This window comes from Euprymna scolopes, chromosome 25 (assembly GCF_053919585.1).
Source record: "Euprymna scolopes isolate OS-2025 chromosome 25, ASM5391958v1, whole genome shotgun sequence".
NCBI lineage: Eukaryota > Metazoa > Mollusca > Cephalopoda > Sepiida > Sepiolidae > Euprymna > Euprymna scolopes.
The window spans coordinates 58,975,968-58,997,089 of NC_136506.1; the positions used below are offsets into that span (position 1 = coordinate 58,975,968).

Consider the following 21,122-nt stretch of genomic DNA (forward strand, 5'->3'; position numbering starts at 1 on the left):
AAATCATGTGTATGTGAATCCATTTCATTTTCTTGAATGGCTGATGATTGGCTCATAGCAATCAAATCGCTAAATATTTACATCGCCTCAAGTGTGTCTGCTTATCGCTGTTCAGATTGGATTCCTTATAAACGTCCTTCCCTAACACAAACCGATCTTTTGAATCCGCACTCAACAGATGTCGGAGGTGATGACCGCGTTTCTATAATTGCCTGATTTCATAAATCAATACCCTATTGACTTTGTTTTGTAAATATTTGTAAAGTTGCTTTTTAGTTGTATATTTTCTTGTGTGAGTATGTTGCTTGTCTTAATCATGAATCGTTTCTTTTGTTGTTATTCAGCAGACATGTCTAGATGAGTACATTAGGTTGGATCTGTTCTCTGCTCTATAGAATAGAAGAAAGCATACTCTCAGCTGTCTTTTTCTGCTTTTGTGTTATTACAATGACTACAACACACCTAAAACAATAACAGATATGACTCGAGGTCTACATAAAAATGTTATCTGGTGGATGAAGCTCTTTAATTACAACATCTTAATTTCCTAACATGGTCATGTCTCCTATTCTCTTAGGTGGCCATCTTGTCGCCTAGTAGTGTTGCATTTTATAAACACTGTTAAACGAAGAAACATTAAAACAAAGGAAGTACATAGTCTTCTCACGCACACATCGGTTATCACTGGTGAGCGATCAAGAATTACAATTAAAAGGTCTTTATTTTACATACTTGTGTCATCTGATCTGGACCTCTATGATGCCATGAGGGTTGCTCATTCCATGAAGATGTTGTGGAAGCTGAAACAAACTTTCTGAATAGAGATGTTTCTCTTTTCCATAAATAGAAAAAAAAACACATATAAAGTTGTATTTTTGTATTGAACAGATATTGTTTATTAAAATATAGGATGCACTTTTTGACTAGAAAAGAAAGACAAAAGTAGTTCCTATTTCTTCTGATATCACTCATCATATGTGTGCCTCAACCCCAACTTCTACTTAGCACTCATCATTACTTTTATAAAATCCTTTGCTTCAATTTCTATCTCCTGTGTCTTGTGATTTCCATTCTCACATTTCGTGAATCTCACAGTCATTTGACCTATCGGTCTCACTAAGCAACCTGTTAGTTCATCTGCATTATTCATCACCAACTAAACGAGAACTAACCAACCTTGATAATTTTTCCAAAATAAACCGGATCTGTTTTCGACTGAGGAATAGAAAATAGTATGCAGTCAACTGTCTTATTTGATGCAACTAAAATGCATCAAGTACTGAGCTTTTAGAACAAGAGTGCAGCGATATGAGAAATTTCTTTCTCAATTAAAGTGGCACATTTCACTGGAATTTTTGACAACGTATTTAGCTATAAATCATTATAAGCACATGCTATAAGGATATAACTCCACAGTCTATATAGATCCTAAACTACTGATATATGTAATGAAGGCAGTTTTTGACAGATATTCACTAAGAGTAACCAGACAGCTGAACTTTGTTTCTGAATATACGATGGATATATATTAGGTTACAGGTATTGCTAATACCATAATGTATACACTTTCTTGTACAACTTTTTCTATAATTAATCATAGCCTTAGCTATGAGATGATTTTGTCTGAAAGAAATTAATTATGCTACTTTGTCCGAGTCAAAAAGACAATAGGCAATGAACAAAATTATTTGATAACGTAGGAATATACTTTTTGAGAGAAATGGAGACATCAAACATAGAAAAATAATTTGTGAACAGGACAAACTGGCAAAACAGAAAAACATGAGAAAATTTCTCGGTTCAACGTTTTCGTAGAAAGGGAAAGGGTCATTACCATCAAGTTCTTCTTCTACTCAAAACAATAGATTACAGACTCTGCCTCTTCATCATTTTAACTTATTTCATCGCTTAATCTGTCCTATTTGTTCTTGCTAGTTACCTCTTCACTTTCATTTTCCTCAATTCAAAATGCAAAAAAACAATAAAAATCACACCAAAAACCTTGAAAACACAATAAAATCAAAACGGATGCTATCGCAATAGAAAGCCGGATCTTGACAGAAATATAAGAAAATTTCTGATTGGTTGAAATTAGCTAAACAGATCCGTTCTCTTAGGTCATGGCAATCGAAAACATCGGTCATGTAGTCTTTTTAACTATGTTGTTAGGGCCAATATATCGGCCGTGCAGGATTGAAAGGGTTAAGTACTGGACAGATAATCTTCTATCTATAAGAAGTATTATATTACTCCAGCGTGTTTACTGTATCTGATAATTCCAGCTTAGCATGTAGACAATACAACATACACCAAACCGACAATGAAATTACGGGATGTAATGTCTGTGTTACTCCAGTAATAAAATTGTTTTTCTCCTGTTCATTTTGTTCACTAGTGCGAGTGTCTTTGTCAGAGATGAAACTACCCCCCCTTACTCTTGAATATCATTAAACTTTTGAGGTTTTGAGGTGATTGAACGAGCTGAGAAGTACTTCACTATTAAATGCTATCCATAAATTAATACTTGAAATCCGCCTAAAATTGGGAAATACGTGTTACATGAGGAGAAGTAAATTTAGTAGAAACGTCACGTTTGCCAAACACATAACAAACTATGTTTATTATTGAACATATTATATCGACTTTGTGTACAAAAATGTATATTCAATTTTTTTCATATAGTCGATACACTATGCATACTATTAATAATAATATTGCAAATAATGAAGCCATTTACTTGTCGATAACAAGTTCCATAATGAGTTGTGAATGCCCAATCGGACGCCTATGCATCATTTAAACAAATCTGAATTCCTAAGAACTTCAAAAGAGAATCTTATAGAAATCGACATTTGGCATGTCAGTGGTTTACATTTACCTGCTTGCCCACTCCACATCAAAATGTTTCAAGAACTTTCTGAATAGAATTTCATGAGTTGTTATGTTAGAAACAGATTTTAGTGAGTAACAGAAGGAGCTACCTAATGTACTCACTTCCATATAAACAACAATGAATAATCTTGTCCTCATGCACATTTTGATGTTCTTAGCCTTAGGCTTAAAATGTACTGAATATGTTCAAAATATTTTACATTTTAAAGAAACAAAAATACGCCCTATACACATTTAATGTTTCTTTTATATGTACGCATGTACACACACATTTGAATTAAACTAACCACACATACACACACGTCTAAATAAACCGATTTATGAATTACAAAAATATACATCTCCATTGTGTTGATCGTTCTTTTATTTTATTTTGTTGTTTATTATTAAATAGAAAGACAAGCACACATATATCCACAGAACTTGAATGCCTACTAGACACATATCCTCAAGTGTCTAAGCTCTCTCTCTACAAAGGTTTGTCAGGATAATCTGGCATGGGGATACTTTATCCTACAAGTAAACGTTGGCTAAATATAAAAAATAACATTTCGTACTCGGAGCCCATGGCTACCTCACACTGACTTCTATGAGGACTTGTGCAGCCTCATCTAAGTAATGTCACGGCTTGATACTCTATCAAACTAGATGAATTCTTGCCCTAGGATCTAGTCAAACAAATTGACCACTAAAACGATGCACTAAAACAAATTGAGCACTAAAAGGATGCATTAAAACAAGTTAACCACTAAAACGATGCACTAAAACAAATTGACCACTAAAACGATGCACTAAAACAAATTGACCACTAAAACGATGCACTAAAACAAATTGACCACTAAAAGGATGCACTAAAACAAATTGACCACTAAAACGATGCACTAAAACAAATTGACCACTAAAACGATGCACTAAAACAAATTGACCACTAAAACGATGCACTAAAACAAATTGACCACTAAAACGATGCACTAAAACAAATTGAGCACTAAAACGATGCACTAAAACAAATTGACCACTAAAACGATGCACTAAAACAAATTGACCACTAAAACGATGCACTAAAACAAATTGACCACTAAAACGATGCACTAAAACAAATTGACCACTAAAACGATGCACTAAAACAAATTGAGCACTAAAACGATGCACTAAAACAAGTTGACCACTAAAACGATGCACTAAAACAAATTGAGCACTAAAAGGATGCATTAAAACAAGTTAACCACTAAAAGGATGCACTAAAACAAATTGACCACTAAAACGATGCACTAAAACAAATTGACCACTAAAACGATGCACTAAAACAAATTGACCACTAAAAGGATGCACTAAAACAAATTGACCACTAAAACGATGCACTAAAACAAATTGACCACTAAAACGATGCACTAAAACAAATTGACCACTAAAACGATGCACTAAAACAAATTGACCACTAAAACGATGCACTAAAACAAATTGACCACTAAAAGGATGCACTAAAACAAATTGACCACTAAAACGATGCACTAAAACAAATTGACCACTAAAACGATGCACTAAAACAAATTGACCACTAAAACGATGCACTAAAACAAATTGACCACTAAAAGGATGCACTAAAACAAGTTGACCACTAAAAGGATGCACTAAAACAAATTGACCACTAAAACGATGCACTAAAACAAATTGACCACTAAAACGATGCACTAAAACAAATTGATCACTAAAAGGATGCACTAAAACAAATTGACCACTAAAACGATGCACTAAAACAAATTGACCACTAAAAGGATGCACTAAAACAAATTGACCACTAAAAGGATGCACTAAAACAAGTTAACCACTTAAAGGATGCACTAAAACAAATTGACCACTAAAAGGATGCACTAAAACAAATTGACCACTAAAAGGATGCACTAAAACAAGTTGACCACTAAAACGATGCACTAAAACAAGTTAACCTCTAAAAGGATGCACTAAAACAAGTTGACCACTAAAAGGATGCACTAAAACAAATTGACCACTAAAAGGATGCACTAAAACAAATTGACCACTAAAACGATGCACTAAAACAAATTGACCACTAAAAGAATGCACTAAAACAAGTTGACCACTAAAAGGATGCACTAAAACAAATTGACCACTAAAAGGATGCACTAAAACAAGTTGACTACTAAAACGATGCACTAAAACAAATTGATCACTAAAAGAATGCACTAAAACAAATTGACCACTAAAACGATGCACTAAAACAAATTGATCACTAAAAGGATGCACTAAAACAAATTGACCACTAAAACGATGCACTAAAACAAATTTACCACTAAAAATATGTACTAAAACAAATTGACCACTAAATGGATGCACTAAAACAAGTTGGAGAGATGGAAATTATTGTGTTTAACTTCTTTACTAATTCAACATTCAAGAAGTAAAGGAAAACTTTGAAAGAATATTTGAATATCTATGTATCACATATAGAAATATAATTTTCAGATGGGAAAGTGAACTTTTAAACTACATTAGTCTTATATAGTGAGTTTGTAGAAGTTAACACATATATGCACACCCACAAAGAAAGAGAGAAAGCTTGAATACCTATTAGACAATATTCTCGACTGTCTAAGGTGTCTCTGTATAGGGATTTGTCAGGATAACTTTTCCTTACAAGTAAACCTAGACTAAATATTCAAAATCACATAGTATCCACGGCCTAAATAAGATCTCTTTGGTATGGCCAATCCCCACTGGCCTTTGAGGAATGTTGCACTTTCTCCAAGTGATGCTATCTCAAGTAACAGCATGAAGCTGGATATTCCATTAGACTAGATGAACTTTTGTCCAGGAATCCAGTGAGACTAAGAAGCCACAAGAAAGATATACTACAGCATATTTAAATGGTCGATTGGGGAGAGAAAAATTATGGTCTTTTTAAAGTCAGTGTTTGAGTGATAAAGGAGAACTTTAATGGAATATTCAAATATCTATGTATCTCATATAGAGATCAAATTCTGGCTCTAGTAAAGGGCCTCTTTATTTATGAGAATTTCGACTGAATTAAAATTTTTAAAAAAAGAAAAAAATCTACATAAAGTTAGGCATGTGAATATTTATATATTTATTTTTATAGGATTCAATCCCAAACTAATTAATCAATCATTATTAATTTTGGAACACAGCTGCTAAAAGTAAGGCATCAAAATACGGGTTATATTCTGTTTAATTTACGTTTATAAAAAAGGGAATAAAACCGAGGTGCAAATTTGAATAGCTTAACTGTTTGTGAAATTTTAACAATAAATATTAGACAACAATTAATAAATACTCGTAAATGTATAGTATTTTAAAGATGCTTAGGAGGCATGATATAGATACAACCTGTGAAAATTTAAATATTTCAGATTTGCATTAGCCACCTATAAAACAAGATTCCCTGAACTTCAATTTCTTTTTAAGACTCCTTAAGCTTAAGCCTTAAATTTTAGACATTTTCTAGAATCAAATAAAATAGTGCATTTTTATCAAAATAATTCCAGACATAAGGTTTAGTATTATTATATCTTGATTCTAATATTCATAAGGTTGACATGCAAAACTGTTTGCAGAAGTTATTTTATCCATTCTGTCATCGGTATTTTCTTGGTATAAATATAAGTAAAGAAATGATATTACACTACTTTTCAGTGACTAAGATTTTATAAATATTTCTAATTATCTTTTCAAAACAATACTAGTACATTTTTGCAGACTGTTTTGTACACAGAAGAACATCGAACATTAATATGTCAACCTTGAATCTTTTATCGATAGACTCTTCAGAAACCAAATAAGTTCTTCTTCAGAACAAAATACATAGCAACAAGGCATATATGCTTTCTTGTTATATGTTACCAATCACCAAGCATTTACTTTGCAAGGGTTGATTTATTAAAAGAATACAAAGTAAATGCAAAAGCATATATTTTTCAACATATCTCTCACTCTTTCTCTCTCTCACTATTTCTCTCACTATTTTTCTCTCTTTCTCTCTCTCTCTCTCTCTCTCTCTATATATATATATATATATATATATATATATATATATATATATATATATATACACACTAGCAGTTCAGCCCAGCTTTGCTCAGGGCCCTATGTACTGTTCATAACTTTATATGCATATATATATATATATATATATATATATATATATATTTAAAAGTTTGACTCGTGTCAAGGTAGCCTACATCTAAAATTTCAAGTGTTTAGACCCAAAATTGTTGGAGGAGTTTGGTAGAGTCTGCAAAGGTCAACTATGTAAACTTTGACCTCTTGGCAGCCAATCTTTTGCCTAAAAACTGATTAAAAAGCTTGTTGCATGTCTGAATACCCTTTATGTAAAATTTTGAAATGTTTAGACCCAAAATTAACTGAATAGTTTGCTAGAGACCGGAAAGGTCAAATCTTTCGAACTTTGGCACCTTAGCAGCCAAATTGTCAACCAAACACGGATTAAAAAGCTTGCCCTATGTCTGAATATACTTTATGTAAAATTTCAAATGTTTAGACCAAAAATTGGCTGAGTAATTTGGTAGAGACAGCAGAGGTCATTTTTTCTTTTAACTTTGATCTCAATTTTGATCCTTTATTGTTTTGGGTTCAAATCAAATTAAAAAGTTTGATCCATGTCCAAATAACCTACATCTAAAATTTCAAGTTTAGACTCAAAATTGGCAGAGGAGTTTGGTAGAGATTTCAAAGGGAAAATCGTTGAACTTTAACGCCTTGGAAACCAAATTTTCGGCCCAAAACCGATTTAAAAGCTTGCCTTGTGTTTGAATACACTTTATGTAAAATTTTAAATGTTTAGAGAAAAAATTGGCTGAGAGGTCAAATTTTTTAACTTTGACCCCTTAATATTTATTGTTTTGGGCTCAAATCAAGTTCAAAAGTTTGATCCATGTCCAAGGAACTTACATCTAAAATTTCAAGTGTTTAGATCCAAAAATTGGTGAAGTTTGGTAGAGTTTTCAAAGGTCAAATTGTTGAATTTTGACTCCTTGACAGCCAAATTTATGGCCGAAAACCAATTAAAAAGACTTTCCCAAATCTCAATACCCCTTAAGTCAAATCTCGAGTCTGTAGACTGAAAATTGACAGAGTAATTTGGTAGGGAAGTGTACATACACAGACAGATACACACATGGACAATTTCACTTTTATAGATATACTAGCATGAGTGCCCGGGTGTTTGGAGGTGTATGCTGAGCAAAAAACAAAAAACAAAAAAAAACGGTCAATTTTTTTAACTTTGACCCCTTAACATTTATTGTCTTGGGCTCACATCAATTTATTAAGTTAGACTCATGTCCAAGGAACCTATATCTAAAATTTCAAGTGTTTAGACCCCAAATTGTCGGAGGAGTTTGGTAGAGTTCTCAAAGGTCAAATTGTAAAACTTTGACCCCTTAACAGCCAAATTTCTGGCCGAAACCGATCACATAGATTTTCCCAAATTTCAGTACCCTGTATATCAAATTTCGAGTCTGTAGACTAAAAATTGACAGAGTTATTGCGTAGGAAAATGTACACAGACAGACACACAGACACGTTCACTTTTGTAGATATACTAGTAGTTCCACCCAGCTTTGCTCGGGCCGTATGTACTGTTCATAATGTTATGCACATATGTATATATTAAAAAGTGTGACTATGTAATGTAATGCCTTTCTTTATAATAGCCTTCCTTAACTATCATAGAGAAAAGACAGACAGACATTTTTACTTTTATAGATAGATAGATAGATAGATAAATAGATTGGATCCAATATATAGTAATGATTTAAAAAGTATATAAAAAAAAGACGCATGCGCCACCACCGAGAATCAAAACCAAAACGTTCAACTCACGATTTATTTTGCCTCTGCCGTAAACGACTGGGCTATGAAACATGTTTACTGCAAGGCTAAAAATTAAAACATGAACCAATAGCTAATATGTTATGCATTCGTAATGCCAGCGTTCAACCTTCACCTTCACCTGAAAATTTTTTTTTTTTTAAATTTTCACACTTTTGCACCGATTTTCCGGGCTAAACCCCAAATATAAAGTTTTGCATGGATTCAAATACCTTATATATGAAGTTTCATGTCTGTAGACCAAAAACTCTTGGAGAAGTTTGGTAGGCAAAATTTGTTCAACAAAAATATATACGTATACATAAATATATATGGAAACAATTTTATGTTTACTATAAACTTTTTACGCAAATACTATGCAAGTATAAATCATGTAGACTATCTGCATGAATATAATTACACGTAATAGTTAACTAAAGATGACCGAAAACTGAAGCAACTAACAGGGAATTAATTAAAATGAATGTTTAAAGGAATATGCAAATTAGCTAGATCTTTTGCTAGTGAATGCAATTGCACAACTCATATATAAAATAAAAAATAAAAGAAAGTTGTCAATCTTAAAAATAAAATGATTACTCTGCCGAATTCTTTGAGAGAAATCTGAACTGAATATTTCCACATGAAATCATGATCAACATGTTTGCAGATAAAAAATCAGCTATGACTAAAACGAAATAAAAGAATGGTTAATATTAGAATGTAATTACACCTACAGAAAATCATAGAAATAGACAGTAAAACAGTTAAACTAATTGGTTATGTGTTTCTCTATTCTATATAAAGTGTTATACTTGTTGTTATAGCGATCAAAAAGGGGAAATAATGCTAATAAAGAAATAAGAGTTATTGCCCTTTACAGATTTGAGAAAAAAAATGGAGAGTTCCAAAGGAAAATGGTGGACAATATGGCGGCTGGACTAACATATGCATATCGTTCTGTAAATAATTAATGTTTCTGCCATAAATAAATTTTATTTACCTTGGATTTATATTTGACAAAAATGGTTAAAAACCAGACCCAGACAATATTCAGGCAATAAAACACATGGCAGCTCCAAAGGATGCTTCAACACTACGATCTTTTCTGGATCGTGTAAGTCATTATGGTTCTTTCTTACCTGAATTACACAAGTTATGAAGACCTCTGAATAATCTTTTACAAAAAGATACCAAATGGAACTGGTCAAGCACATGCAAAGAATCATTTCAGAAAATCAAAACATCTCTTAATTCTTATCTATTGCTGGCACACTACAATCCATCATTAGACATTACTGTTGTGACTGATGCTTCAGACTATGGAGTTGGAGCAGTAATATCACACATTTTTTCCTGATCGAAGTGAAAAGCTATTATGTATGCATAAAAGTTTTTGACGTCTAGTAAACGAAAGTATAGCCAAATTGAGAAAGAAGCCCTAACAATTATCTATGCGGTAAAGAATTTCACAAAATGCTATATGGCTATCATTTTACTCTGATCACTGACCACAAGCCCTTAACAAGTATTTTTGGTTCCAGGAAAAGAATTCCAGTTCATACAGCAAACCACTTACAAAAATGGCAACTATGCTTTTAGATTATGACTTTTCTATAAAGTACTTAGTCACGACTACAAATGGACTTTGCAGGACCAATTAATGGACAGCATTACTTAATATTGTTTGATGCTTACAGTAAGTGGCCAGAAGTCTTCCAGATGAACCATAATACATCAAATAAAACGGTAAAGAAACTACAAGAAATTTTTCGTATATTAGACGTTTTTGAAATCTTAGTTTGATTTAGCAGAATTTTCTGACTTCTGTAAATAAAACGGTATTCATCATCTCAGATCTACACCTTTCCACCCACAATCAAATGGCCAAACTGAATGCTCTGTTGACACATTTAAGACAGCACTCTTGAACTTAAAAGGAGAAGAAACTACTCAAGAGATCATAGAAATATTTCTAAGTAGCTACAGAGCTACTTAAAATCCAAATTGCCCAATTCTCCTGCTGAAGCACTGATGAACAGAAAAATATGTTTACTATTCGTCCATCGCCAAATAATCTTCCCAAGAGAAACAGGACGATGGAAAACCAATTTAATCGCCATCATGGAGCAAGGTCATGTAAATTCCTACCAGGACAACCTATATTGGCAAAAGTCTACCACAATGGTAAAGAAAAATGGACACAAGGTCACATTGTATGTCGTTCTGGTAATGTAATCTATGATGTGGATGTACAATCATCTATTTGGGTCAGGTATGCAAATCAACTTTGTCACTCATATCTTCCAAAGAGACAACACAATCATTCCATTAAATATTTTACTGGACACATTTGAATTACCTCAAAGTGTTCAAGCAACATGCAGTAAAAAAACAAAGTCTGAGAAAAAAGTCCAATGCAAAGGATGCAATGAAGGTGCAAACCAACTTCAACTCTACAAATAGACCCACATTAAACATCCTACAACACCATATTTCAAAGGGGAAGTGTTATAGCGATCTAAAGGGGAAATAACTCTAATCAAGAAAGTAAAAGTTAATGCCCTTTATAGATTCGAGAAAAAAAAGGAGAGTTCCAAAGGAAAAAAAGTATGGCAGTTGGGCTAACACATGCATATCGTTCTGCAAATAATTAATGTTTCTGCCACAAATAAATTTTATTTCACTTACAATGAGTGCGTCTACTTATTACTCGAATATTCCATTATTCCAACAAATCATTTCTCTAAACACAACACTTGTATAAATTTTTTCAAACTGATTTCAAAGAAACTGAGAAGCTTTCAACCTTCAGACCTAATTGTATTGCTCCATAAAACACAAGATCTATGCAAATTAAGTCACTTTTTAGCTGCGGAAAGAATAGTTGTATCAGGAATCAAAATACTCATTAGTATAAATTTTTCCAAAATTAAGACCACATCAAAAAAATCTTGAATACTGTGGTATACACCATTCCCAACTGCATAAAAGACTTAATTCCTAAATAGAATGGATTGAAGAATTATCCAATGATGCATTATTGTCACAATGGATGCCACTCCATTATACACTAACATTTACAAAAAGAAGAAATGCAAACATGTGATCTGTTTCTAATAAACAGGAATTCTAAAGAGACCAATTACAGGATATTTGTGATGGTGCTTTCCATCTCCACATAGAACCATTTTGAATTCGATAATCATATTTTGACAAATCAAACAAACGACTATGGGGAAAAATGACATCCAGATATATACATTCTACAGATACTGAGCATTTAAACCTGCTTCATTCTTATTATCACAACATTTTTATATTAATCACATATTTACACTACAAACTGTCACAACTATTTGCAATAGCAGTTCTCCTACAAACCTAAATATCTGTTATATTCAGGCATCGCTTTCATATCAAAAGCATTTGCTCAAACTGTACATTGGAAAACTAACAAAACATAATCGTCTGTCACAATTCCCATCTAAACAATAAAAAATATCAGCAAAAACGTTTCAACAAAATAGACATGAACTTGACTGGCAGACAAAACGAACTAGAATGCAACCATTGAGTACTTCGATAAATTTTATTTATAACAACGTTTCTAACCTTCATATTATATGCTTGAATAAACCTCCACTCAAAGCCAATTCTTCCATCAATGCTTATTTTTTCTAAATTCCTTCAACTTTCTCCCACAAATATGACAAACATACATGTGATTTAAATTCCAAATTTGCATACTAAAATTACTCATCAGAAACTTCACCTTGCAATGGAACGCTTATTAATCGAATCCCACTTGACCTATTTTTGAAACTGTATGAAACGGCAACTGAAATAAATGTGGCAACTACTAACACTGACAAAAGTATTCAATTGGTTTGTTTTTTTTTGTTTTTTTTTCTATTACACGTTTCATCATAGTATTAAGAAAGCAATGTAAAATTATAACTTTATTCCTCCTTTTGACTGGGATCTAAGATCTCAAGAAGCCATCCTTACAGGCATTACCTCCTCCGAAAGAATTTGGTCACCTGAAGCACCTTCAATCATGATATAAAACCGAGGCGAGCATACATATATTTTTGTTCCCATGGAAGGAGCTGGTATTTCCCCACATTTAAAACCAACCTTGAGCCTAACTTTGCCTTCAGCTAAATAGTGACAGGGTAGCATGACATATACAATCGACTTCTGACAGCCGAGTCATCCAAGGATAACGAAAACTCAGACATCAAAACGTCTCGATGCTTTTTCATGTGTTCATCAGGTTTCATTAGTTTTCGTATTTAAGAAAAAAAATTCATGCTTATCTCTGTTGTGGAATACATGCAATATATCTTTTTATTGTCATGTATTTCTTTGTTTCTTTTAATATATATATATATATATCTATATGATTATACAACTCAAATGACCTTGTAATGAGTGTTGTAACCCAACATTCGGTTACGACTTCTGGTTGCGCATGTATACATAAACAAATAATCAACGCAACAATAAAACATATTGTCTTACTGTGTACATTTTCAGCGTCCCAATTGTTTTTTTTTTTTGTTTTTTTTTGCTTTTACATTATCATAATGAACAATTGTTATTACTTTCTGCATTTTTTTGTATATTGTTCATTTCCGTATTATGTTTAAGTTATTTTAATGCAATTTTCTTACAAATAAATCTACTTTAACCCGTTGACAACCATAAGAGCATTTTACAACGGCGATTTACTCCCCGCCTTCATTTTTTAAAAATTTATTCTGATTTTTTTATACACCTTTCTTTAAAAACATTCATACATTTTCTACTACACTACCAAAATAAATAAATAACCCTGAAAATATGTTTTTTAAATTTGCATTACAAATAAACAATCAACGCGACAATAAAATGTATTGTTTTGCTGTGTATGTTTTCAGGGTAAATTGCATATAAAGCATTAAAATATAAATCGTATAAAGCATTAAAATATAAATCGTATAAAGCATTAAAATATAAATCGTATAAAGCATTAAAATATAAATTTTGTAAAGCATTAATATATAACTTGTATAAAGCATAAAAATATAAAATGTATCAAGCATGAAAATATTTATTGTATAAAACATAAAAATATAAATTATATAACGCATTAAAAATATAAATTGTGTAGAGCATTAAAATATAAATTGTATAAAGCATTAAAAATATGAATTGTATAAAGCATTAAAAATATAAATTGTATAAAGCATTAAAAATATGAATTGCATAAAGCATTAAAATATGAATTGTATAAAGCATTAAAATATGAATTGTATAAAGCATTAAAAATATGAATTGTATAAAGCATTAAAAATATAAATTGTATAACGCATTAAAAATATGAATTGTATAACGCATTAAAAATATAAATTGTGTAGAGCATTAAAATATGAATTGTATAAAGCATTAAAAATATGAATTGTATAAAGCATTAAAAATATAAATTGTATAAAGCATTAAAAATATGAATTGTATAAAGCATTAAAAATATGAATTGTATAAAGCATTAAAATATGAATTGTATAAAGCATTAAAATATGAATTGTATAAAGCATTAAAATATGAATTGTATAAAGCATTAAAATATGAATTGTATAAAGCATTAAAATATGAATTGTATAAAGCATTAAAAATATGAATTGTATAAAGCATTAAAATATGAATTGTATAAAGCATTAAAAATATAAATTGTATAAAGCATTAAACATATATATTGTATAAAGCATTAAAATATGAATTGTATAAAGCATTAAAATATGAATTGTATAAAGCATTAAAAATATAAATTGTATAAAGCATTAAAAATATAAATTGTATAAAGCATTAAACATATATATTGTATAAAGCATTAAAATATGAATTGTATAAAGCATTAAAATATGAATTGTATAAAGCATTAAAAATATAAATTGTATAAAGCATTAAAAATATAAATTGTATAAAGCATTAAAATATGAATTGTATAAAGCATTAAAATATGAATTGTATAAAGCATTAAAATATAAATTGTATAAAGCATTAAAACATGAATTGTATAAAGCATAAATATATAAATTTTATAATGCATTAAAATATGAATTGTATAAAGCATTAAAACATGAATTGTATAAAGCATAAATATATAAATTGTATAATGCATTAAAATATGAATTGTATAAAGCATTAAAATATAAATTGTATAAAACATAAAAATATAAATTTTATAAAGCATAAAAATGTAAATTTTATAATGCATAAAATATAAATTTTATAAAGCATTAAAATATGAATTGTATAAAGCATTAAAATATAAATTGTATAAAACATAAAAATATAAATTTTATAAAGCATAAAAATGTAAATTTTATAATGCATAAAATATAAATTTTATAAAGCATTAAAATATGAATTGTATAAAGCATTAAAATATAAATTGTATAAAACATAAAAATATAAATTTTATAAAGCATAAAAATGTAAATTTTATAATGCATAAAATATAAATTTTATAAAGCATTAAAATATAAATTGTATAAAGCATAAATATATAAATTTTATAAAGCATAAAAATATAAATTTTATAATGCATAAAATATAAATTTTATAAAGCATTAAAATATGAATTGTATAAAGCATAAAAATATAAATTTTATAAAGCATAAAAATATAAATTTTATAAAGCATTAAAATATAAATTTTATAAAGCATTAAAATATAAATTTTATAAAGCATTAAAATATAAATTTTATAAAGCATTAAAATATAAATTTTATAATTCATAAAAATATAAATTGTATAAAGCATAAAAATATTAATTTTATAAAGCATTAAAATATAAATTGTATAAATTATTAAAATATAAATTTTATAAAGCATAAAAATATAAATTTTACAAAGCCTTAAAATATTCATTGTATAAAGCATAAAACTAGTAACTGTATAAAACATTAAAATATAAATTGTGTGATGTATTAAAATATTAATTGGATAAAACATAAAAATATAAATTGTATAAAGCATAAAAATAAAAATTGCATAAAGCATCAAAATATAAATTGTATAAAGCATTAAAAATATAAATAGTTTAAAGTATTGAAGATATAAATTACATAAGGGATTAAAAATATAAATTGTATAAAGCATAAACATATAAATTGTATAAAGCGTTGAAATATAAATTGTATAAAGCATTAAAATATAAATTGTATAAAGCATTAAAATATAAATCGTATAAAGCATTAAAATATAAATCGTATAAAGCATTAAAATATAACTTGTATAAAGCATTAAAATATAAAATGTATCAAGTATGAAAATATTTATTTTATAAAGCATAAAAATATAAATTATATAAAGCATTAAAAATATAAATTGTATAGAGCATTAAAATAAAAATTTTATAAAGCATAAAAATATAAATTGTATAAAGCATTAAAAATATAAATTGTAAAAACCATTAAAACATGAATTGTATAAAGCATAATATATAAATTGTATAATGCATTAAAATATGGATTGTATAAAGCATTAAAATATAATTTGTAAAAAGCATAAAAATATAAATTGTATAAAGCATAAAAATGTAAATTTCATAAAGCATAAAAATATAAATTTTGTAAATAAAGCATTAAAATATAAATTGTATAGAGCGTTGAAATATAAATTGTATAGAGCGTTGAAATATAAACTGTATAAAGCGTTGAAATATAAATTGTATGCAGCATAAAAATATATACTGAATAAAGCATTGAAATATAAATTGTATAAAGCGTTGAAATATAAATTGTATAAAGCATAAAAATATTAATTGTATACAGCATTAAAATATAAATGTTATAATGCATAAAAAAATAATTGCATAAAGCATTAAAACATTAATTGTATAAAGCATTAAAACATTAATTGTATAAAGCATTAAAACATTAATTGTATAAAGCATTAAAATATAAATTGTATAATGAATACAGCTTCCTCTCATATGTACCTAGCTACATTTCACCATCCAGTTTATTAGTTCTTCTTTTCTCATTCAAATAGATATTTTCCTCTGAATTTTTTCTTATATTTTCATTAAAGTTTTACTTTTCTTTTTTATTCTGTTTTCCTTTTTTATCACAAGTATTATTCTCATCTTTATCTTTATGATAACTTTTGCCTTATCGCCGTGAATTACTTCTGCTTCTTCTTCCTCTTCTGCTCCTTCTTTTTAATAATAATAATAATAATAATGATAATAATAAGTATAATAGTAATAATAATAATAATAATGATAATAATAAGTATAATAATAATAATAATAAAAATAATAATAATAATAGATTTCACTGTCTCAGCAGGTGACAGACCAAGGAGAAAGAAAAAGTAAATAAATACATGGAACTTGCCAGAGAACTGAAAGGAAAATTACCATACTACAAGAATTGTAGAAACAGTAAGAATAGTTAAAATAAAAACATTGGGAAGAAAATTAGGAGAAATTTGAATCCTTGGGATGATTTACTTTATAGAACGTATGGCACCAATAAAAACAGCTGAAAATTAACGAAAATCCTTGAATGTTGAAACCAACATAACCAAGCAATGTTGACCAATTGATGGCACAAACATCAATTAGTACCATGTTGAAAGGTTGTGTGAGGGTAGAAAGATTGAGGAGAGAAAAGGTCATCCAGACCTTCACTGAAAGAGTTTTGTAATCCTGGAGAGACTTGTTGTCACTCAAATTTCAGAAAAAGCCATCATATATTGTCAACAAAAACACAAGGTCAATTACAATTGTTATCAAAATGAGTGAAGTGAGCAACAGAATGATTTATATTAAAACTGTGAGTAATAAATAATAAGTATATATATATATATACTGAATGAATGATAAAAGTCTATATTCCAAAGTTCATGATGTTGACCATCTTATAATTTATTCCTTTAATTCAGTTGACATTTACAATTCTTGATAGTATCTGTTTCGTAGCACAAAATCAATCACTTAATTATCATATAAATTAGTGAATCTCATCAGAAGAATTAGCAACAATCAATCCATCAAAAGGAAATAAAGTTTTGACATGATTAAAATCTTAAAATTGGAAAAGAAGCTGTAAATACCTTATAATATGTTTCCATAACGCCATTTTGAATTTGGAATATAGACTTTTGTCATTCATTTACTATATTGCTCTGTAACTACATTGAGCTTCTTAAATAAGGATTGGTATATATTGTAAGGAAATAAAGTAGATTTCCACAGAAATGTATGTATTTTGTCCCTTACTTTTGGACGTTCCTATTTTGAAAATAAATAAATAATTGTCATAATTCTTTTTTTTTTTATCATTTGCCAATGATTCAAATTTTATTATGTTATTATGGATGATAACGACTACCAGTTGTAAAATTTCAGCTTTTCACAGTTGTTATTTCTAACAAATATTAGGTTTTAAAATTTTGTTCCTTAGTTTTGGACGCTGCCGCATATATATATATATATATATATATATATATATATATATATATATATATATATATATATGATATGATATATGTTCTAAATATCCACATCGTGCGAAAATGCAAATTGATTTGCATTTTCGCAACTACCTGGTAATCTAGGGAAATTTGTCACCATCACTCCAGATAATGCCACCTATTGCTGCCAGTGTACAATTACTGATAATGATACATGTAAGAAGAATTTCTAGTGAGTAGTAGTAGTAGTTTATAATGATGATGTTTTAAAAAAGTTTAAGACAATCATAATTATAAAAAACACTTGGGATTTATCATTTTTGATGTTTCTTTCTACACAAAAACAAAGCTTTTTATCAAGATCAAACACAACTTTTCTCAGGTGAAATGTTACAAGGAATTCAATTATAGTATTCTTTTTGTAAAAATGTTTTTAAAATACAATTGTTTGATTTGAATTCGTTCCTGGCATCAATAAAATACAACTGCAGTGACAACAGATGTTGCAATTTTTGACCGTGAAAAAGTCGGTGCAAGGAGTTCTCACTCTAAAAACAAAGAATGACCCCCTCATCTCTATCGAGACAGACAAGTACTGAATCTGCAGGAGAGCGGGTGCAGGGCAGATCCATCAATTGTTTGGCTTCAGCGGCATCAATGTTGATGACTTAAACGGAGCCAGTGTCAGGGAAACAACTGTACTGGTTAAAACTATGGATCAGTTTGGCGAAACAAGATTGGCTGTGTGTGTACTTACAGGACGATTGTTCCTTAAGGTAATCTGGCTTCTAAAGAGTATTGTCATCCAGGTTGACCTAATAGCTGTTGCCGAGTCATTGGATTCAAGGTAAGAGAAAATGAGTGACCACAGTAATGCCTTTATTTTGGTTTTTTAATGTTAAAATATTAATTTTTAAATAGTTTTGCTTATATTTAGTGTTCACAGATTATTTTCTTTTATTTTTAATATTTTTACAATATTACAATTCTAGGAATATCCTGAGCCAAGATATAAAAATGTGCATTTTTGTATATTAATTTATTCGAAAACATTATGCAGATGGATTGTTGCTTTATTTTTGTCTTTTATCGAAATTCATCATTGATTTATCATCACTAAATTAGTTTCCTAATTTTGCAGTATTTTTTCTATTTTACTCCTTGCTTTTTGGCCAGAATTTCTCAAGCCTGTATGTCCTCCTGCACAACCCCAATACTAACCCTAACCGATTTTCACATCTATTGTTTACATCTTTAATTTACCTTCAATTCATTTCGGTCATTCTTTCACGTCTTCTAAAATATGCTTGACTGAATGAGAGGGGAAGGAAGGAAGGGAAGAGAAAGGAGATTGTATTAAGAAAATAATTCTTAGTTTTCTCTTTAAAACACGCTGCTTCTTTACAATATAATCACATATCTTTATTCATTTGTTCATGCTTCTTTCCTTTGTATTTTCTTTTTACCAATTCCACTTCGATCTCCCACTTTCGAATTTCATATCCCTCCCTCCCTCCCTCTCTCTCTCTCTCTCTCTCTCTCTCTCTCTCTGACCAATGTTCTATGAAACTGCTTATTTTCATCCTCGTTTTTATTTGATGACTTTTCGCTTCATAATCTATTTTCTATCCATAATGTCGAATAGACTGACAATCCTTTCGTTTTCACAAATTGCTTTTTTGTTCATTTCGTTACTAATTTCTTACTACTAGTTTTTTTTTTTTTCATTGTGAGAAATTTATTTCTAACGTTTCTCAATTTCCTCCCTACAGTAGCAAATGAATTCCACAAACAAAAGCCATACCTTTAAACTCAAAATTTATTCATAATGTAACAGCAATAAAAGTTCTTTGGTTCTGGTAAATCCTTTTACAAAACGGTGGCCCGATTTGCTACCATACGCATGGAGCCTTTAGTTTGAATTCCTATTGTTGGAATGTTAGTTCGTTGTTCCTTTGGAAGGATCCATGAAGATCATGGAGAACATGGCGGGAATGATGGCGCCTATAATCAGACATAATGTGAGCCCCTTGGGACTCTAGATGAAATGAGATAAAATCCAATAATTTGATAATAACATGACGAAGAGTTTCTTGAATGTCATCCTGGATCTGAATAGGTTGAGCAAAATAAGTTGTCTCTGCTTGTAGAGATATGTCCTTTGTTCACCAACTGTTTGGTGTCCATGAAGGAATTGTCTTGGCTCCCTAGTGAGGGAACTGCTGGTTTGAGTCTGTACAGTTCCGTGTTCTTTCTCAGACTGAAAAATAAACGCACAAATACAAAAAAGACGGCAAGTCAAATCACCTGCCACATTCAAATTTAAACCAATCAAAGACCGCCTACCAAACTGTATAGGCGGCCTGAAAGCAAGATGGCGGTTGAATGTGGAAATTTCTCACACACTGCCAAGGAGGAGAGGAAAAAGTAATGGATAATCATTACTTTTTCCCAATACAAGTTAATTACAACTTTAATTCAATTAATTTTTTTTTTTTATATTAATATATGTGTGCCACTGTCTGTTGTCAATTTTCAGTTTAAACTTCAAAATTCTCATGCATCCTGACATTAACTAATTTTCACTATATGGACTGACCTGAGGAGCTTCATCCTTACAACTAGAACAAACCCACTCCCCTAAGGTATCTTGCCGATTAACTCGTACGCAGCTGAAATGGTACCAGCTGTCACAGGAATCACAGCACACCATTGGTGATGTTCCGACTACACATTTATGACCGAATTTGAAATTCCCGAGCGACACCAAGGTTACTTGAAAAAAACTGAGGTGGGGGGGATTAAACCCTTTCCCTTTCCCACTATTTTTTAAATAAAGTTTCAGCTCACATTAGCATTTTTGAAAACTGACAACAGTTGCACAAAATGCAATG

At 29.7% G+C, this 21,122-nt stretch overlaps 1 protein-coding gene and 1 long non-coding RNA gene across 3 annotated transcripts in view; one reads left to right on the plus strand and one right to left on the minus strand.

Moving 5' to 3' along the window:
* Window positions 1-21,122, plus strand: part of LOC145247367 (Krueppel-like factor 6) — a 294,094-nt gene that overhangs the window by 50,177 nt on the left and 222,795 nt on the right. The gene's annotated exons all lie outside the window — the stretch shown is intronic.
* Window positions 2,512-5,960, minus strand: LOC145247364 (uncharacterized). Its single transcript, XR_013863253.1, has 3 exons — window positions 4,855-5,960; window positions 4,615-4,793; window positions 2,512-3,683 (listed from the first exon to the last, which is right to left on the minus strand). It is a non-coding gene; the product is annotated as an uncharacterized LOC145247364 (long non-coding RNA).